The 16,972-nt window shown below is 44.8% G+C and overlaps 1 protein-coding gene across 1 annotated transcript in view; it reads left to right on the top strand.

The window, feature by feature from the left end:
• The first annotated feature begins 16,188 nt into the window (after positions 1–16,188).
• BASP1 (brain abundant membrane attached signal protein 1) overlaps positions 16,189–16,972 on the top strand; it is a 52,577-nt gene continuing 51,793 nt past the window's right edge. The window contains exon 1 of the mRNA XM_027663764.1: positions 16,189–16,382. The gene's annotated coding sequence lies outside the window, so the exon portion shown is untranslated. The remainder of the gene's footprint in view (positions 16,383–16,972) is intronic.

Below are 16,972 nucleotides of genomic sequence, written 5' to 3' on the forward strand. Positions count from 1 at the left end.
TGAAGCTGCATCAGGGGAAATGCAGACTGGACAGCAGCAAAAGGTTCTTCAGTGAGAAGGTGATCAGTCACTGAAACAGGTGCGCCAGGGAAGGGACCACAGTACCAAGCCTACCAGAGTTTAAGGAGCAGATGGACAATGTTAGTCATATGGTTTAGCATTATGTAGTCCTGCAAGGAGCAGATAGTTGGATTCCATGGGTCCTTCTGACTTGAGACATTCCATGATCCTGTGATTTTGGGGAGAAAAGGTAGCAAATCTTCTGTGGCCAATACACGTGGTCTTACAAGCTGTGACGTACAGCCTTCATTTGACCAAAAAACAGTAGATGGGATCATTTGCTTACTTCCTGTGTGTGGAAGATTGAATGGACAGGACACTGAATTTCCAGGATTCCCACTCCAGGACAAGGCTGGGTAAGCTTGGGCATAGCAAGTGCCTAGGACTGTGCATCTTTTGTAGTACTCCCAAAACAGGGAGTTAGGATTAGCTAACTAATCATATCATGCTCTAGCAGCACAGAACCACAGCCTGGTAGGCTGGCTGGGATGTTTGAATCAGTTGGGAGCTGCTTTTGGCCCTACCTGCATTAACTTAAAATAGAAAACAAAAGTTGTAAGATTCAGAGGGAAATTTTAAATTTGTCATGGCTATTTTTGTAGAACCTAAGGATAAATTACACATTTTACTCCTTCAAAAGTTCATTCAAAGTGTAAATAGTTGAAATGAGTCTTTTGCCTCTGATCAAAACTGGCCCTAATGTGATTCTGCTTGATTTTTGGATTGGTAAATGTGCAGAACCATGAAGCTTTCTGATAATGCCATTTCTAGTAGTGCCTTCTGCATAGAATGGTGCTGATCTATTCTTTCCAAAGGTACTTGTCACCAAGAATAAATCAACTGGGTGGCTTCCCAGTTTCCTTTGGACTAGGACACACTAGTGCAGCAAACAGTGCTGCTCTGCTTATTTCCAGGGAGGCAATCTGAAAGCTATGCCTGATTTTTCAAAGTGGGGACCAAATACATGACAAATCATTTGTTTTGCTTGAGACACTACTGGAGAGTGTTCACACAGTGCAGAAAGCCAAGAGTTTAGGAAGACCACCCACCATCCTGGACTTAGAACTACATTGTCTTGAACCCCTTTGACAGCAGTGGTTGATATTTGTAGCATGCAAGTTTGTGGTGCTCTGTGATCCCATCTAAAAGGCAGGAGCCAATTGGGAAGCAATGAGAGTTACGCACTAAGAGCTTCACAGTGTTTGAAGGAAGTGATCCTCCCGCCGGCCTTGCTAGATTTAAAGTATCAAGAGAAACAGCATTGTGCAAGTAAACAAGGAACTCTGTGAGCTTTTGAAGTTATTGTAACAAGTGGAAGTTTGTTTTCCAGATCCCTGTAGCTGATGTTCAATGTCTACCACACACAAATTGTGCTGCATGTGCACCCAGCAACTGCAAAGCACGTGTGCAGTAAAATCAGACCATCCAACATCTGTGCAGAACATCTGGTTTCATTTACGTGAGATGCTGACTTGCTATGTAAATATGCCATAAGAGAAACATTCTTAACGTGCCCTTAATAACTTTTTGCCTCCTAACTCGACTCTTTATCTATAGATGTGTCCAAATTTTTCCTAAACCCAAGGCATTCAGGATGCTCATATAAGCATTTTCAGATGTCCTTGAGGTGCAAGATCATATTATAACCTTTGCCTAAAGTGGAGCAAAACTGGAGTCCCTCTAGAAATGAACACACGAAGGCTTTTCATGTGAGATCTCTGCTGTCATTGTTCGATAAAACTGGCCAATTTGTTCAAAGTTGTGGAAGTGAGGTGAGAAAGTAGTTTATATTTTACATTTCTGCTTGAAAAAAATTTATTTTCTGTACAAACCTTGCTTCATATAGAACATCAACAATGGCACTGTCAACACTGTCCTGTAACCTGGAGACCAGAAAGCTCTCTGTCTTGTCAGCAAATAGCAAATACAGAAAATATGAATTCTCAACAATTGTCATTTGCTGTAAGATTGAGACAGTAAATCCAAAGTAATTTAAAATGCCTTTTCATTGATGTTAGTGATTCCTGACATTTCAGGGGATATCTGCTTAAGCACACATAGATTTGTATCTTTTCTGTAAGGATGCTGCATTTCTATGTGTGTTGAAATTTGTTTGGCATCACAAATTCAAGAGGGATATGCAAGCCACATACAGTCTCACTTACAACTTATTACATGGATTGCAAGTATAATTTTCCTTATTTGTAGCTGAAACACATTTTGAATTAGCTGCTTCATAAATAATCAGGCATATAACAAAATCTGCATGAGTACTAACTTGAAGGTGGCTCTGGATTTCCACTAACAAATTCTACAAAAGCAAACCTGTACAGTGTTTCCCATGTGAAGGGGGACAGTCAGGCTTTCCTAAGGATGCTTTCCTTTTATTGAGTGCATGGCAGTGTTTTGGGTTATGAAGAATTGTTTCATTGTGTTCATTAGCATTTCAAAAGCATTTAGCTTGGTTGGAACTCTATAAAAGATTGCTGTGAACTGTATTACTGTATGTATATAGGCACTACTGAATACAATAGGAAATAGGATATATTTACATTTTTATGAGAGTTTCCTGAGTTAAAGGAATATACTGACTACTTTGAAGTTGAGAGTAAGTTCTCTTTCTTCTCTTCCTCGGCATGAATGTTCATATGTGCAGCATGACTATAGTGTATAGGCAAAGTCATTGTTATTTTAAGCAATCCTGTGTTTTCCAGGGTCCAAATGCAGGTGTGGGTAGAAAACTGAATCCAAATGCTGGGGCTTGTCTGGTGATTCATTTTACACCTTGTCCGTGCTTGTGATCCATGTCACAGGGAACAGCTGTGTTGTCCCCTTTCAAATCACAACTTCATCTACCCCTGATTGCAGAAGTGTGAGAGGGACAAGTCCTAGATTTTTTTCACTCCAAAATATGAAAAAACATTTAACATGTCAGGTTTTGCATAACTTGTGAAAGTTAACAGCAAGCTAACCACAAACGGGCAGCAAGGTTGGACAATTTGAATGCGAATTCTGTATTACCTCCTTGTATAACACAAATCTCTCCTGAACAGTAGCTGATGCCCATGATCAGGCATAGGCTTGTAGGAAGGATGAGCAGAGAAGAAGAGAAGGGAGGTTTATTTAAAGTCAGACCTGTCCAGTGCTCCAGTATAAAGCTGGAGGACACGGTCACTGAGTTTCTCAATGAACTAAAACACATGAGGAAAGAGTGTACAAGAAGTAGAAACAAAGAAAGGCAATGAAATTGAGCATGTCCCTGGGTCAAGAACAGAGGAGGAGAGTACACTGAGTCTGTAAGAACTCCCTAACCAAGAGGACATAGCAGATGAAGTTTTCTAAAATGGCTAGTAAAGGTCTCTTAATTTTATACTCTCATCCTTATGGGTTTTTCAACCCTGTAGGCATCAACAGTATGGCAACATTCCAGGAAAACTCTAGACTGTGTTGGTGATAATTTCATGACACAGAAATGTTAGAGGCTCAACCACAACTAATGCTCTACCAGACCTATTGCTCGCAAATTGTGAAGAGCTAATGGAAAATGCAGACATGGTTGGCAGCTTGAGTAGCAGTAGCCACATGATGATTGAGCTCAGGATATGAAGGAAATCTGGGAAGGAAAGCAGCAGGGTTAGGATTTTTTGCATTTCAAGAGACCAGATTTTAGCTTATTTTTAGGGAATTCTAGGCAGAGTGCCCTGGGAAGCAGCCATGAAGGGGAAAGGTGCCCAGGAAACCTGGCTAATTTTTAAAGAAAACTTCTCGAGCTTAAGAACAAACCATCCTGTTGTTCAGGAAGACTGGGAATTCTGGCAAAAGGTCTGTTTGGCTAAGTCAGGAGTTTCTCAATGAACTAAAACACATAAGGAAGGAGTGTACAAGAAATGGGAACACAGATAGGCAACGAAGTAAGAGTATAACAATATTGCTGAGCAATGCTTTAAGACAAATGTTGTAGAGACAAAATTAGGATGGTCAAAACAGAAGGTGGGTGGGGAGCAAAACCTGGCCAGAGAGAGAAAGGTTAATAAGAGAGGTTATAGGAACATTAGCTGGAAAAGGAAACTCAGAGAGAAGGTAGGTCAGAGGATGAATGAGGAGACGGTCTAGTAACAAACATGGAAATTACTGAAGTACTAAAGTCCTTTTTTGCTTCTGCCTCCACAGACAAAATCTGTTCCCAGAGCCCTCTGTATACTAGCACATATTTGGAAGGAGGTGGTGAGTAAGGAGGCACAACAGATTAGAGGAAGTATTCAGTCTGTGGTAGAAAGTGGGTGCTGACAGAGATGGGTGATGTGATTGTGGTGCCTCTGATGACAATCAGGAGAAGCAGCTGAGGAGCATGTCCTCTGGACATTTCCAAACCCCCAAGGGACAAGAAGGTAAATAGGACTAGTCAACACAGATTTCCAAAGAGTAAATCATCCTTTGCCAACCAGATTACTTTCTCTGAAAAAATGACTGGCTATGTAAGTAAGGGGAGAATGGTGGGTATAATATGTCTGACTTTAGTAAAGCATTTGACATCCCCTTCTACCATATCCCAAATCTCATCCAGCAGATGAGGAAATCTGGGCTTGAGTAGGGTAGAAATTGGGGCTTGAAGGTAAGAAATCAATAGCTTGAGATATGACTGGTAACTAGTGTTGTTCCTCAGAGGGTATCACTACAGTCCATATTATTGATTGTTTCATTCACAGTCTTAATGATGAGGTGGCACACACCCCCCCCAAATTTGTGAATGATGCTACATTGGGGGCAGTTACCAAAACCTCAAATGGCAGGACTTCACAGTTCTTTACAGGTTCACAGTGACCTGAGAAAATGGGACTCAGTAAGGAAAAGTACACCCGGGGCAGAATAACCCAATGCATCAGCACTAGTGGGGAACTGGCAGGCAGAGGAGTAACGTCACTGGAAAGGACCTGGGATTCCAGGTATTACTTGATGAGACAGTGGATGCCAGGCTGAACATGTGCCAACTCTGTGTTCCCATCATGATTCAAGCAAATGGCCAAGGATTACCTTAGGGGGAACATGGCTGGCAGATCAAGGTAGGGTTATTCCTTGGTTTAATCTGCTGCTGAGGAGGCCATAGTTGCACTGTGCCAGGCTCTGGGGTACGCTTCAAGAGGGAGGTTAAAAACTGGAGATGGTCCTGCAGAAGGTTATCAAGGTAGGTAAAACTGAGGTAGCTGGGTTTATTTAGTTTTGCAAAGAAGAGACAACAGGAAGATTGACCAGTCTATTACTACACAAACTGAAGTTATGAAGATGACAAAGCCAGACTTCTCTTTAAAGTAGCAAGCATAAAGCAGGCAAGAGTAAGGGACACATATTGTAACTTTGAAGGTTCAAATAAGACATTAGGAAAATATTATTCAACAAGATGGTATTGGAGCACTGGAAGAAGTTATGAGAGGTGCTGTACTGTCTCCACCTTTGGAGGTTTTCAAGACTTATCCAGATGAAGCCATGACAGGCCAATTATAGCATTAATGTTTGCCCTGCTCTAAGCAGAAAACAGAACTATAAAACTCCCCAAATTCCCTCAAAACAGCTCTTGTAATCTGCTATGATGTGTCTCCAGTCTATGTTGAAATCTTGTATTTCAAGGAGCCTATTTTGCTCATGTTCTGTATATCAGTGAGGGATATACAATTCAGATTGTCAGGGAAAACTTTTTGGTAAGGAAGTAATTTCAGTTTATGACATTTTTCCCTCCTCTATCTCAAAGGAGATATTTTTTAGAGTTGTTTGGTTGGAGAGAGAGGAGAAAACATTATATTCAGGCACTTTATTTTGAAAGGTCTCAGTAGCCAATAAAATTGTATTGCACATAAATCCAGAAACTGATAATTAAGTGATCAAATGGAAAGCAATTTGAAGCAAACTGCTGACGTATATTTTTTGTTTAGAATATTAACTCTATTATACCCTGGTAAAAATGGTCTCGTTCAGCCTTTGTATCATAATGGTGCAGGAGCTTGCAGTATATTCTTCCCATGATTCCTTACAGCTCAACTACCTTGTGGTGAACTAAACATTTCTGCTGCTTACTGACTAACAAAAGAAAACCTTGTTCTAGCTTCAGCAGAAGGCTTAAAGAAGTGGAGGCAAATCTTCAGCATCTTTCATTCATTGCATGGTATGGGGAATGACCTATACCAGCTTCAAGTGTTTTGCATTTTGTGCTGAAAGTAGCTTTTCAAACGTTGATGGTTATAGGGAACAGGAGGAGAAGACAACCTTCCTTCAAGCTTCCTGTTTCTTTATCTGGTTGGGGCATGTAGTGGCTCTTGTGACTAAATTGCTTCATGTCTGTAAAATAAATTGCTGGCTACAGGTTAATTCCTCCATGAGAAAGGCCTATACTATGGTAATTTTTGCAAATATTTTCAAAATTGTGCTATAGAAAAAGCTAGCAAGTATTTGCTTCTATACTTAAAAGAAAGTGTTTGAGAAAGCAGTATGGCAAAGCTTATGCTTTTGTCCTGTAATATTGAATTTCATCTGTGCTCAGAGGCTTAATTATTCAGGCCAGAATATACAGTAACTTTTTCTCAGAAGGCCTTCTGAAAAAAAAACATGTAAAGGGAGAAGAAGACAGGATTTGGTTTAAGTTATGTTACTAACTTCTACAAGCAAAAGAAGCAGATTGAATAAAAGTGGCAGAACAAGAAAACCAGGTGTAGGTTGTAGACTGGACAAGATCAGAGCTTCAAACCATGCACATGGCTATGCATTCATTACCCACCACTGCAAATTCACCATGAAATCCCCAAAAGTAAGTCTGTTACATTGGTCGTGAAAAAAGCAATATTCACTCAGAATATGACTGGCCCAATATGCTTTCATCATCTGTACTGGTTTAAAGGTAAAGCAGCAGGGGAAATGAACTCAACTCAAAGGAGAGATTTTAAGTCAGAATAACAATTTAATAAAATAATACAATAAATACGATTATACAGACAATTGGTTTTAACCCACAAAACCCAAATGTATAACCCAGCACCCTGGGGCATGAACAGAGTGGTGTTCGTTGGGGCCCCTGAGTCCAAAGTAAAAGGAGAGGGGAAAAAAACCTGTTGGTGAGAGTGCTGTTGCAGTCTGGTCAAGAGTGGTGATTGCAGTCCGGTTGAGAGTGGTGATTGCAGTCTGATTGAAAAGTGGTGGTTGCAGTCCAGTTGAGAGTGGTGGTTGCAGTCTGGTTGAGAGCGGTGGTCTGCAGTCTTCCTCTGGATCCCACAAGTGGTTATAAAAGTCCCAAGACTCCAACATTATATATCCTCCAGTTCAGGCAGGAATGCCCAGTACCTCCCTCAGGGCGGGGAGTTCCACAAAGGGTGTGAGGACAAGGGGCACCCTCCTATCTCGCAGGCCTCTTAACACCTAGTTTATAACCTGAGGAGTCAGGCTGCTCTGGGCAGAGGGTGTAAACGCTCTATTGACAACAGTTTCTGGGATGGCTATAGAATACACAGTTTTGGGTTACACCCATACAGTGATGAACTGGTCCCAGCTGTTCTAACTAGGACATCATCTTTTTTTTCTATATATGACAATAAGGATTTTTTCTTAGTACTGATGGCTTCCATGCCAAAAATTGCATGCAGGTTCACTTCTTCCTGAATTGATGTGATAGCCCCTTCAACATCCTTCTTCTCTTTTTACAGAGAGGAAATCATATGCTCTAGGTGCAGTTCTGGTGCCAGTATATCCTCCCTGATGCATAATTTCAGTCATGCTAGCTATGTTGGGACAAGCAGCAGGAGGTGACTGAGCCAACTTCACTGCCATTAGCTATCCCCACAACAGAGGGATACAGCCTGCACTAAATCCAGCCTTGTTGCCTCCTTGACTCTTTTATTCCCATTATAGGAGTATCACTCACGCTTATGCTTTTTATGATCCTTAAACTGTAGAGAAGTCTAGCCAATATCATGATCTTACTGCTCTATTTGACTTGGTTAGGACTTACAGCACACAGGTGTGTATAACCAGGACAAGTTTCTGCCCTGTCACAAAGACCTGACATTACAACAGGACAGACTGCACAGACGGAAGACTGAAAAGCAAGATGATTGTGACTTGATTTTCAATCAATTTTGTCCTAATTTTACTGACCTTATGAATTCTTGCAGAATCCTTGCATTGGTGAAAGATGCTATAAATTCCTACCTTTGCCAAGAAGCCAAAGTGCTGGTTTGTAAGGGAAGGCAGGGGAGAGAGTGTAGAGGGAAAGTGGCTAAATGGCCACTGTTTTGTACTATCCCATTTCCCAGTTCATTTTCTTAGTTCAAAAAAATAGCTAATTGAAAGCCCTTCTGCTAATGCAGTGGCTACCCAATATGGAGCAAAAACCCTTTAAAGATTTGACTGGTAATCTTTGCTTATTAATAGCTCTGCCTCAGGCTTATGGAACTCATGGAATTCAGGACACATTTACTAAACTGAAACTTACCTCCAGGTGTGCTATTAGCCTTTTTTTCTTGACTGATGAATTAAAACACACAGGTTTGCTTGAGAACACAGAGCAGATGGGATCAATACAAGGTGGAATCTATGAACTTGACTGACCAGAAGTAAAACCATATGCCTCTTCACAGAAGTCTTATGTTGAGGAAGTCTAGACTGTAAGGTCACACCATGGACTGCCAGTCACAGGTCTTCTGGAAGGTGATTGAGACTTCGACCATTTTGGAAATTACGATGTTCCAGAAACACTTGGAAAGTACTTCTTGTAGAAAGTTAAAACTTTCCAGTCAAATGGGTGGCTTGTCCTGTGAGCTTTGTGTCAGACTTACCAGCAGTGGGACCTCTTTTAATGATTTTGATGAGAAAAGATGATGCTATCCTTGTCCCACTGGAAAGTTGTCAGCTTTTTAACTTATTAAATAGAAACTGGAGGTGCTCCTTGCATGCTCTGAATGGTTGTTGCTGAAATTAACTCATCTGCACTGAAGGACAGACTGGCAGTGTGGTGACACCAGTAGCCTGTGCCTGTCACCAAGGCTGTTACCAGTCCCTAAACAAATATGAACTGCTGGGCAAGCAAAAGCAGCATCTACCTCCATTACATGAAGTCATTCAGTTACACTGGTCAATGAACTGTGGCTGATAAAGCAGAGAATGTCTGATACTTCCATACTGGAGTACAATCAGTGATCAGCTCCTGCATCTCCACAGATCCCAGTTGCCTTTATCTTTTTCTTTCTGAAGTTTTTCAATAAAGCTTGAACCATTTTGTGTGTGTTTGATTTATGCACTGTAACAACCTTGATCCTATCATATGTAAGAATTTCCCATATGTTCTTTCATTTGTAGCATCCACAAAATTCACCCAATAAAGGCAAAAAGTGGCTACAGACTCTCTGTCATTCAGCTACAAACAGCTGGTAGCGCACATTGCAAAGCTTATTTAAAGCTCAAGTATTTTCACCCATCCTCTCCAATAACTAAACTTAGCATATAAAAACACGAAAATAAAAATATCGATGTAGTGTAGCATTTCAAAGAAGCATTCAGGAAGCAGACAGCATGTCTTGCTCCAACATGGAGAATCCTGTGGCTGAACGCATGGTCCATGTTCTGAGAATGTACCCATCTCTGATATGAAAAGACGGGTCCTCTAGATGTGGTCGCATAACTTACCATGTAGCTGCTCATAGACTTGCTTTTGGCAGTCTGAAGCAATGGGTCCTTCCTGTGGTGATCTACTGCTAACATTTTAATTTCAGATAAATCTCTACAATTGGCTCTTTATTGGAAGCAGAGGAGTGTTTTCGTACACAGGAGCAGTCTCAACAATTCTGTGGATGTGTCTGATGGTTAGCTGAGGAATAATGGTTTTGAGGCATGAGTATTATCTGATTCTCTTTTTCTGTGAGAGCCACTTCAGTTTCAACATTTACAAATATTTTTAGCTTTAGCCACCTCAAATGTAGTTGTTCAATTTGACTCTTCAAAAGTAATTTGCATCTTGCTCTTGACACAAACAGTGCAGTAAAAGGACAGCTTTAAATCTAGTGGTTCCAAGTTGAAGGAATAAATGGAGACAGATAGGTCTCAGGAATATTTGCTGCTGTTAGACAAATTTGAGATGGGTATCCCTCTTGGCCTTCCTCTGCTTTGACTCTGAGATAACACTGGCACTATTAAGTGAGTTTTAACTATAAGACTGCTTGCAAAAGTACACATGCAGGTGCTCCTCAAGTGGCCTCACATGACTCAGCTTGAATCCAAAAGCAGAGCTGTGGTATCATTGTCACAAGGGCCTTCACCAAGGAGCAATATGCCAGGTAAACCAAATGGCTTAAGCTGGAGTTACTGCAAGGAACTGCACGTTGCACTATCTTTACACAGCTAACTGGCCTGCCAGCAGGCTTCTGTTACAAACTGTATATTGCATAGCAGCAAGCACAGGGCTGCCCTACAAGGGAGGAGGAATCGAGAGCTGAAGGAGGGGCAAGAGAAGGAGATAAACCAGATCCAGGGTCCATCCATGAAGTTCAGTCAGAATCAGCAGAAGACTGGGTCAGAGACAGGGATTGGATCAGGATAAACAGTGGTGTAGCTGGGACCAGGACTGATGGCTTGGGCTGAGCTGGAAGGGGGTCCTGGGCTGTGGGCAGGGGTGGGGTGAGGTCCTGAGGGAGGTTTGGCAAGGGCAGTCAGGGTTAACAGTGCCCTCAAGTCCTTGGACCTGGGGGTGACAAACATAAGTTCTCTCTCAAGGTAGGAATCTAACAACTTCTGTTTCAAACAGAACAATGTTTTAGTACAACAAGGAAAGTACATAAGCATCCTTCATTACAGTGATCAGAACACAAAGTATTAGAGCAGAGAATTATGTTTTTCTTCTCTGAGGGTATTTGGCACTCTTTTCCATGTGCCTTACTTCTCCTACCTTCTAGGAGGTACACTGTAATAGCTGTCACATTAGTTAGATTATCCGGTCAGTTGTGCACTTGATCCTGCATTACTGACATTCTTGTAGTTGAATGAGAAGAGAGTAAAATAGTACAAGAGAAGCCAATTCTGATCACTATCAAGATATTGACATAGTCACTCCAGTTGTTAACTGAAAGACCATAGAAGCCAAACAGTGAATATCTTATTTGGCTGTTGCTTCAGTGAAACTTGCAAGTGAAAATGGAGTAAAGAGTTCGAGATCTAACCTATAGATGGTCATGGAGAAGCCTGGCATGCATAAATCATAAGGGAAGCTTATAGTAGTTGAGCACATTTGCTTCTTTTGTACATAAGTAACTCTAACTCCTTAGGGTAGTTGGAGTAACAGACAGAAATAACCCAGATAATTGTATTGTCAGAACAGCAACTATATCCATCTTTGGGAAAACTTGCATACAGACTTCAGTGGAGTAGGAAAGCCTTTTAATATTGATAGCTAGCACAGGACCTCCTGGAAGGCACATATGCTTTGTGTTAGAGATTGAGCTGAAGCCAGGAACATTAGGGTAAAGATGGGTTCACAACCCACATATCCCTACCTGGCTATAGGCACAAAGTGCCATTTTTTATGGTAGAAACAGAAACAGTCTAATAAAACTAGACTGAGGTATGCCTACTGCTATATGACTTGGAGTTGTTCAGGTTAAAATTGTTATCAGAGTCTTGCATCTGTCTTCACACGACGGCTTACATTTGTATGAGGTGTTCCAGTAGTGATTTAGCAAAGTTGCTATTTCAGGATTTGATCAAAGCTCTGCATTTTATGTGCTTTGCCTGCAAATCTATGAAATAATACCTTGTGTCTGCCTATGCTGTTGCAGTCAATTTTTGAAATTCTTGTAGCTGGTATTTAAATTGGTGAGGAGAACAATATCCACTGCAAATAGAAGATTTTACTTATGCGATACACTAGCATCTTGTATTTTCCCCTGAAAGAATGACTATAACTGAGTAAATCAACAAGGAAACACAGTTTAGTTATTAATTATAAAATTTACTTTAAATGAATAATAATTTTACAGAATTTCAAAAAATTACATTGCATGGTGAAAGGAAAAAACCCACGTTATTACGAAAATGCTTATGGGGAAAATGAGCTGGGAAAATCTCTACATACGGGAATCTGTGGTTATTCTCTTCGCCTGCATACAAGGGAAACCAGGTTTTGACAATAAACTGAACAAAATGCTCCCTCTTGTGGTAAAAGCTCGGGAATAGGGGAGCGGTTGGAATAGGGGAGCAGCTGGAGACCGGGGGGGCCGGGCTGTTCTGGCAGCTGCAGCTGGAGCTGACAGGCTTGGAAAGCCCCGAGCTGTTACGGCTCTGCCTTTGCTTCTGTTTGGTTGTGATGGTGAGTGCGAGGAAGGCGGCATGTCGTTTTCAGGACTGATTCTGAAAGAAGGGCACTGGTGATATTTTTAACTTGATTTTTTTTCTTGTTTGCTAGTCATTTCTCTCTTCCTATGAAGTAAAGAGAAAAGGCCTCCACTACCCCAGCACAGGTGCTCCTTACTGATACTATCTTCTCCTGAAGAAAAAAACCAAAGAGCTATCGGATACAAAAATGGAGGTGCTGGGTGACAGAGATGAAAGCATGTTGGTAGAGTGTTGGTGGAAGATGAGGGGAGGTGGCCTTGTGAGTACTTTGGACTTTTATTGTGGTAATGCTGGGCTAAGAGACATGGCTTGTGGCTCTTGTGAGACTTAACATAAGCACAGAAAAAATACTTGATAATTAATCATAAGAACGAACAATACAAATTAAAGATAAGAAAAGAGTATTTAGGATTGGATTTTTTCCCTACTGGAGAAGATGGAAATATGACAGCAGGTGAGACCTTGAAGAGACACAGGGCTGAACAAAGTCTAGCCTGAAATGTCAAATCTGGTGGGAAAGGCATTAAGATACAATAACTGGCAAGAGGTGACATGAGGAGCTGACTGAGTTGAGAGAGGTGGCTTGGGTGTTTGTCACAGTAGAATAAGAGTGTGGATTTCAGAAAAGCAGCTAACTGTTAATTTCTGAAGGGCCTAGACTTATCCAGGTTTCCACAAAAGACCTGGTTATTCATCTTTTTGCAGATGACTCTGTTCCATGCTTTTTCTTCTTCCTGATACTATTTTTAATTTCAAAAGGAAAAGGTGAGGACATGTTACACACCCTTAGTTATGACAAAGATATTCAAAGGCTGCTTAGAATCCCCATTTGGCTAAATGTATCACATTTATCAAATAAGATATCCAAATATGTATGATACCTTGAAGCAGCAAAGTAACTAAAGTGAGCATTTGGTGAATTTTGAATTTAGCTGTTCTGAGATACATAATTTAGCATGTAGGTGTATTTAAAAGAATATTAACTGGTAAACTATGGTTACCATCTCAGCCCTCTAGCTGCTGAAAACAATAAAGGGACTAAAATCCCTCTCAAACTGATAACAGCAATAATTATTTCTGTGCCACTTTTGGTTGTACAGGCTTTCCCAGGCCAATGACTCAGTACGCATTCAGGAATTTCATTTCTGTGATATACTGGGAACCCTGTGTAACTTGTATTTCAGCTACCAAGTCAGACAGTGCTTGATTCCATGCAGGTAAGCATTAACTGCCTAAGCCCACCTTTAAACACAGTCTTAAACACCAGTCTTTTTCTTTCTCTCTAACATAATTTCATGCTAATTGTGTAATGGTTAGGCAAGTTTACAGGACAATCTCGACAGTCTGAATGTCATGGCCTCATGGGCACTGAAGACTGTCCCTGCCCAGCCTAATCTGGAGCTTCCCCTGAGCCCTACCCACGGTCCAGGACTCGATTTCAGCCCAATCCAGGACACGCTGCTATGCTCTACCAGTCTCTGTCTTGATTTTGGACCCTAGATTTGCCTCTCACTTCTGTGCAGCCCTGCCTCACAAATACTCGTGGCTCAGAAATAAAACTGGGGAGAGGGATTTTCTGCCTTGACCTTGCAGCAGACCATCCCCAGGCTGGCGCTGGCGTTACTATTCCCTCTACAGGGTTGTTCCCGGGAAAGCGAGTAGGCGGACCCCTGCTCCCCGGTCTAAGCGGAGTCAGCTCGGGAGCGGGATGCGCCTCTCCTCCGGGGGGAGCAGCTACCCCCTTCTCCGACAGATGAGGACGTGTCAGGGCGTGTCCCTCCCCCCTCTTTTCTCTTTTTCCTGGATTACCCAATTTAACAGGAAATGCTGCATACCTTACCCATGTATGTTCCGCTCACCCTTGAGCGGAGAGATACAGCGGGTAGGGACGTGGGAGAAGGGGTCCCGCCTGCCCTCCCTCCTACAGCTGCGGCAGGGCGCAGCCAGCCCCGCACCGCGCCCGAAGAGGGGTGGGATGCTGCATCAGGGCAGGTGTGGCACGGCGAGCTGCTGCGCCTGGGGGGCTGCAGAGCGAGAATGTAACCATTGGAAAAAACGGAGGTATGGGGAAGAACTAGGGAAAAGAAAAGCCCATAAGATAAAAACGAGGAAAAGGCTGGCTTGTAAAGGCTTGCACGAAAGTATGGGGAGTTGTCTTTGCAGTAGCCCCGGGAACCCGCCATGCCCGTTCTCGCTCCTTCTCTCCTTTGCTCCCTCCAAGCCCGGGGCTTTTTTGTGACCGTGGGGGAATAACGGGGGCTCCCACGGCGCTGCCTGTCCGCCCCTGAGCCCCGCGTCTCCCCCCGCGTCTCGGACCAGCTCCCCGCCCCGGCAGCGCCTGGCGGGATGCTCGGCGCGGCTACAGGTTGCAGGGTGTGAAACACATAAACCTCAAATGCATTTTATTGCCCGATAGTTTTCCTACATGGGAATGGCCGGGAACCACCGCACATCACACCGCACACATGGGGCCCTCAGCAACACACCCTGGCCGCCGCGACCGCCCTCTCCACATGTCCTGCGCCCTTTTCGCTCCTTCTCCATCGAAAATGCAAACCGGACTAATCCTTATCGCGAGCCTACTGCGCGCCTCTCACAGGGTCCTTGTCCCCAAGTTAATGGGAAACAGCCTGCATTGTTCCTGCTGAAAGATGGTGCTGCTGGCTATGAAGCCCTGGCGCAGCCGGACTGAGCCTCTGGAGCCAGAGCGTCCCGGTGGAGGTGCCGCCACGGCGGTTCGCTCCCAGCGGGTCCGTTCCACCGACTGTCCCAGGCAGTTGGGTCCCAGGTGCTGGTCCCCCGCCCGGAGCCGGCGCCCAGTACGGCTCATCCCGGCAGCTCCTGCCTGCTTGCCGCTCGGGGAGCAGAGGGCGCCCCAGCCCCGCGCATCGCCTGCCGCCGCCGGGCTCCCGCAGCGCGGAGTGGGCGCGGAGCGACGACCAGGGCGCACCTGGTCCCCGCCGCAGTCAGGTTTCAAAAAGAGGGAGGTGGGAAGGTGCGGGCAGTGCCCTTTGTTGCTCTGTGGCGGCCCCAGGGACGCTCTGGAAAAGGGGGAGAGCTGGAGGGATACCAGTCCTGAAGCCCCAGCGACGTTCAGGTCAGCTCTTCGGCTGCAGGAGCGCCCGGGAGACAGATCCATTCTCCTGAGAAATGGGCTGTTTTCCTCTATTTTGTTGCCTCTTGTGTTTAAAGGGCAGACTCTTTCCTTAAGCGTGCCAAGAGCATCCACGCCCGGGGTTTTTCAGTCTCTTCCGCCCGTGCCGCCCCTCTCCGCCGGGCAGGCGGGCTTCCCGCTCCCCGAGAGGGCTGCAGGTGTAAGCAGGCGGCCCGGCTTGCCCGTTCCCTCCGTCGCGCAGCATCTCAGCTCCGCCGAGGCGCGACCCGCCGCCCCATGGTGCACAGCCGGCCCCGATGCGGCGCGGATGCGGACGGTCGCGGAGCGCCCGGCACCTCGGCGTGGGACCCCGCGCCGCGCCCGCTCTCCTTGGGGCAGAGAGTTTAGCTGCTCCCTTCCCTTTCTGGGGGGAATGTAGGGGGGGATAATGTCGCAAGGTGCGCTCGCGGACCTGCGATCCAGCCCGCCCCCCCCCGCAGCCTGCACGGCTGATATTTAAACCTGGGGTCCGTGCGCCCCCTAAGCGCGAGCGCCGCGCAGCGCATCCCCCGCCCGCGAGCCGGAAAATAAATAAATAAGTGCGTGTGGCTTTTGAACTGCCCACAGACTGTCACAGGGAAGGGGGGAGGGAGGGAAAGAGGGAGGGGGAGAGAGTGAGAAATGCAGAGGCAGCAGCCGCGGTAGCGGCGGCAGTGCTCCAGCAGGCACTAGGCACTCCAGTCCCGGCGAGCGAGCGGGCGAGAGCCACAGCGCTCCGAGCGAGGCAAGGGGGCTCTGGGCTACCTGGACTCTCTTTGTGACACCCCAGCACACAAACACACCGAAAGGGACAGAGGAAAAACACATAAAGGTAAGAAGCGGTGTATCTCATTTATGTCATTTACACAGCAAACCCCACGAGCTTTGTCATTTTTATCATTTTTCCCCCCCTCCGTTTTGTCTCGGATGTGGAGAGAGGAGACGTGCGTGTGACTCGGGAAGAGCAGGGAGCAGCCCGGGAGCCGCCTACTCGGGCACACTTTAGGAATATCGCTGCGAGGAGCTCGATTCCTCGAGAGGGGACCACCTGGGAGCGGGTTCGAGGCACACAACGGACCGAAGGCTATTCCATGAGATTTAAATGCCCGGGAAGGCTTTCTTGGGGAAGGGTGGGGGTAGCGGTGGGTGTGGTGGGAATAATAGTGGTTTATGCCCAAATTCTTTTCGGTGCCTTTAGCTTTTTTTTTTTTTTTTTTCCAAAGAGAGGCTGCTTAAATAATAATAATAATAATAATAATAATAATAATAAAAAAAAAAAAAGAAGATGCCAAAGCTCTCCACGAAAGGAAGCGCTGGGAGAAGAGCACGCACGGCGTCAGGAAGATGGCAGGGCGGCTGGGCGGGGGGCGGCGGTGCTGCAGGGGGATCGTGGGGGGGGGGGGGGATCGGCGGGGCGGGCGA

The sequence above is a fragment of the Corapipo altera genome, unplaced genomic scaffold, assembly GCF_003945725.1.
Source record: "Corapipo altera isolate COAL_440 unplaced genomic scaffold, ASM394572v1 73, whole genome shotgun sequence".
NCBI lineage: Eukaryota > Metazoa > Chordata > Aves > Passeriformes > Pipridae > Corapipo > Corapipo altera.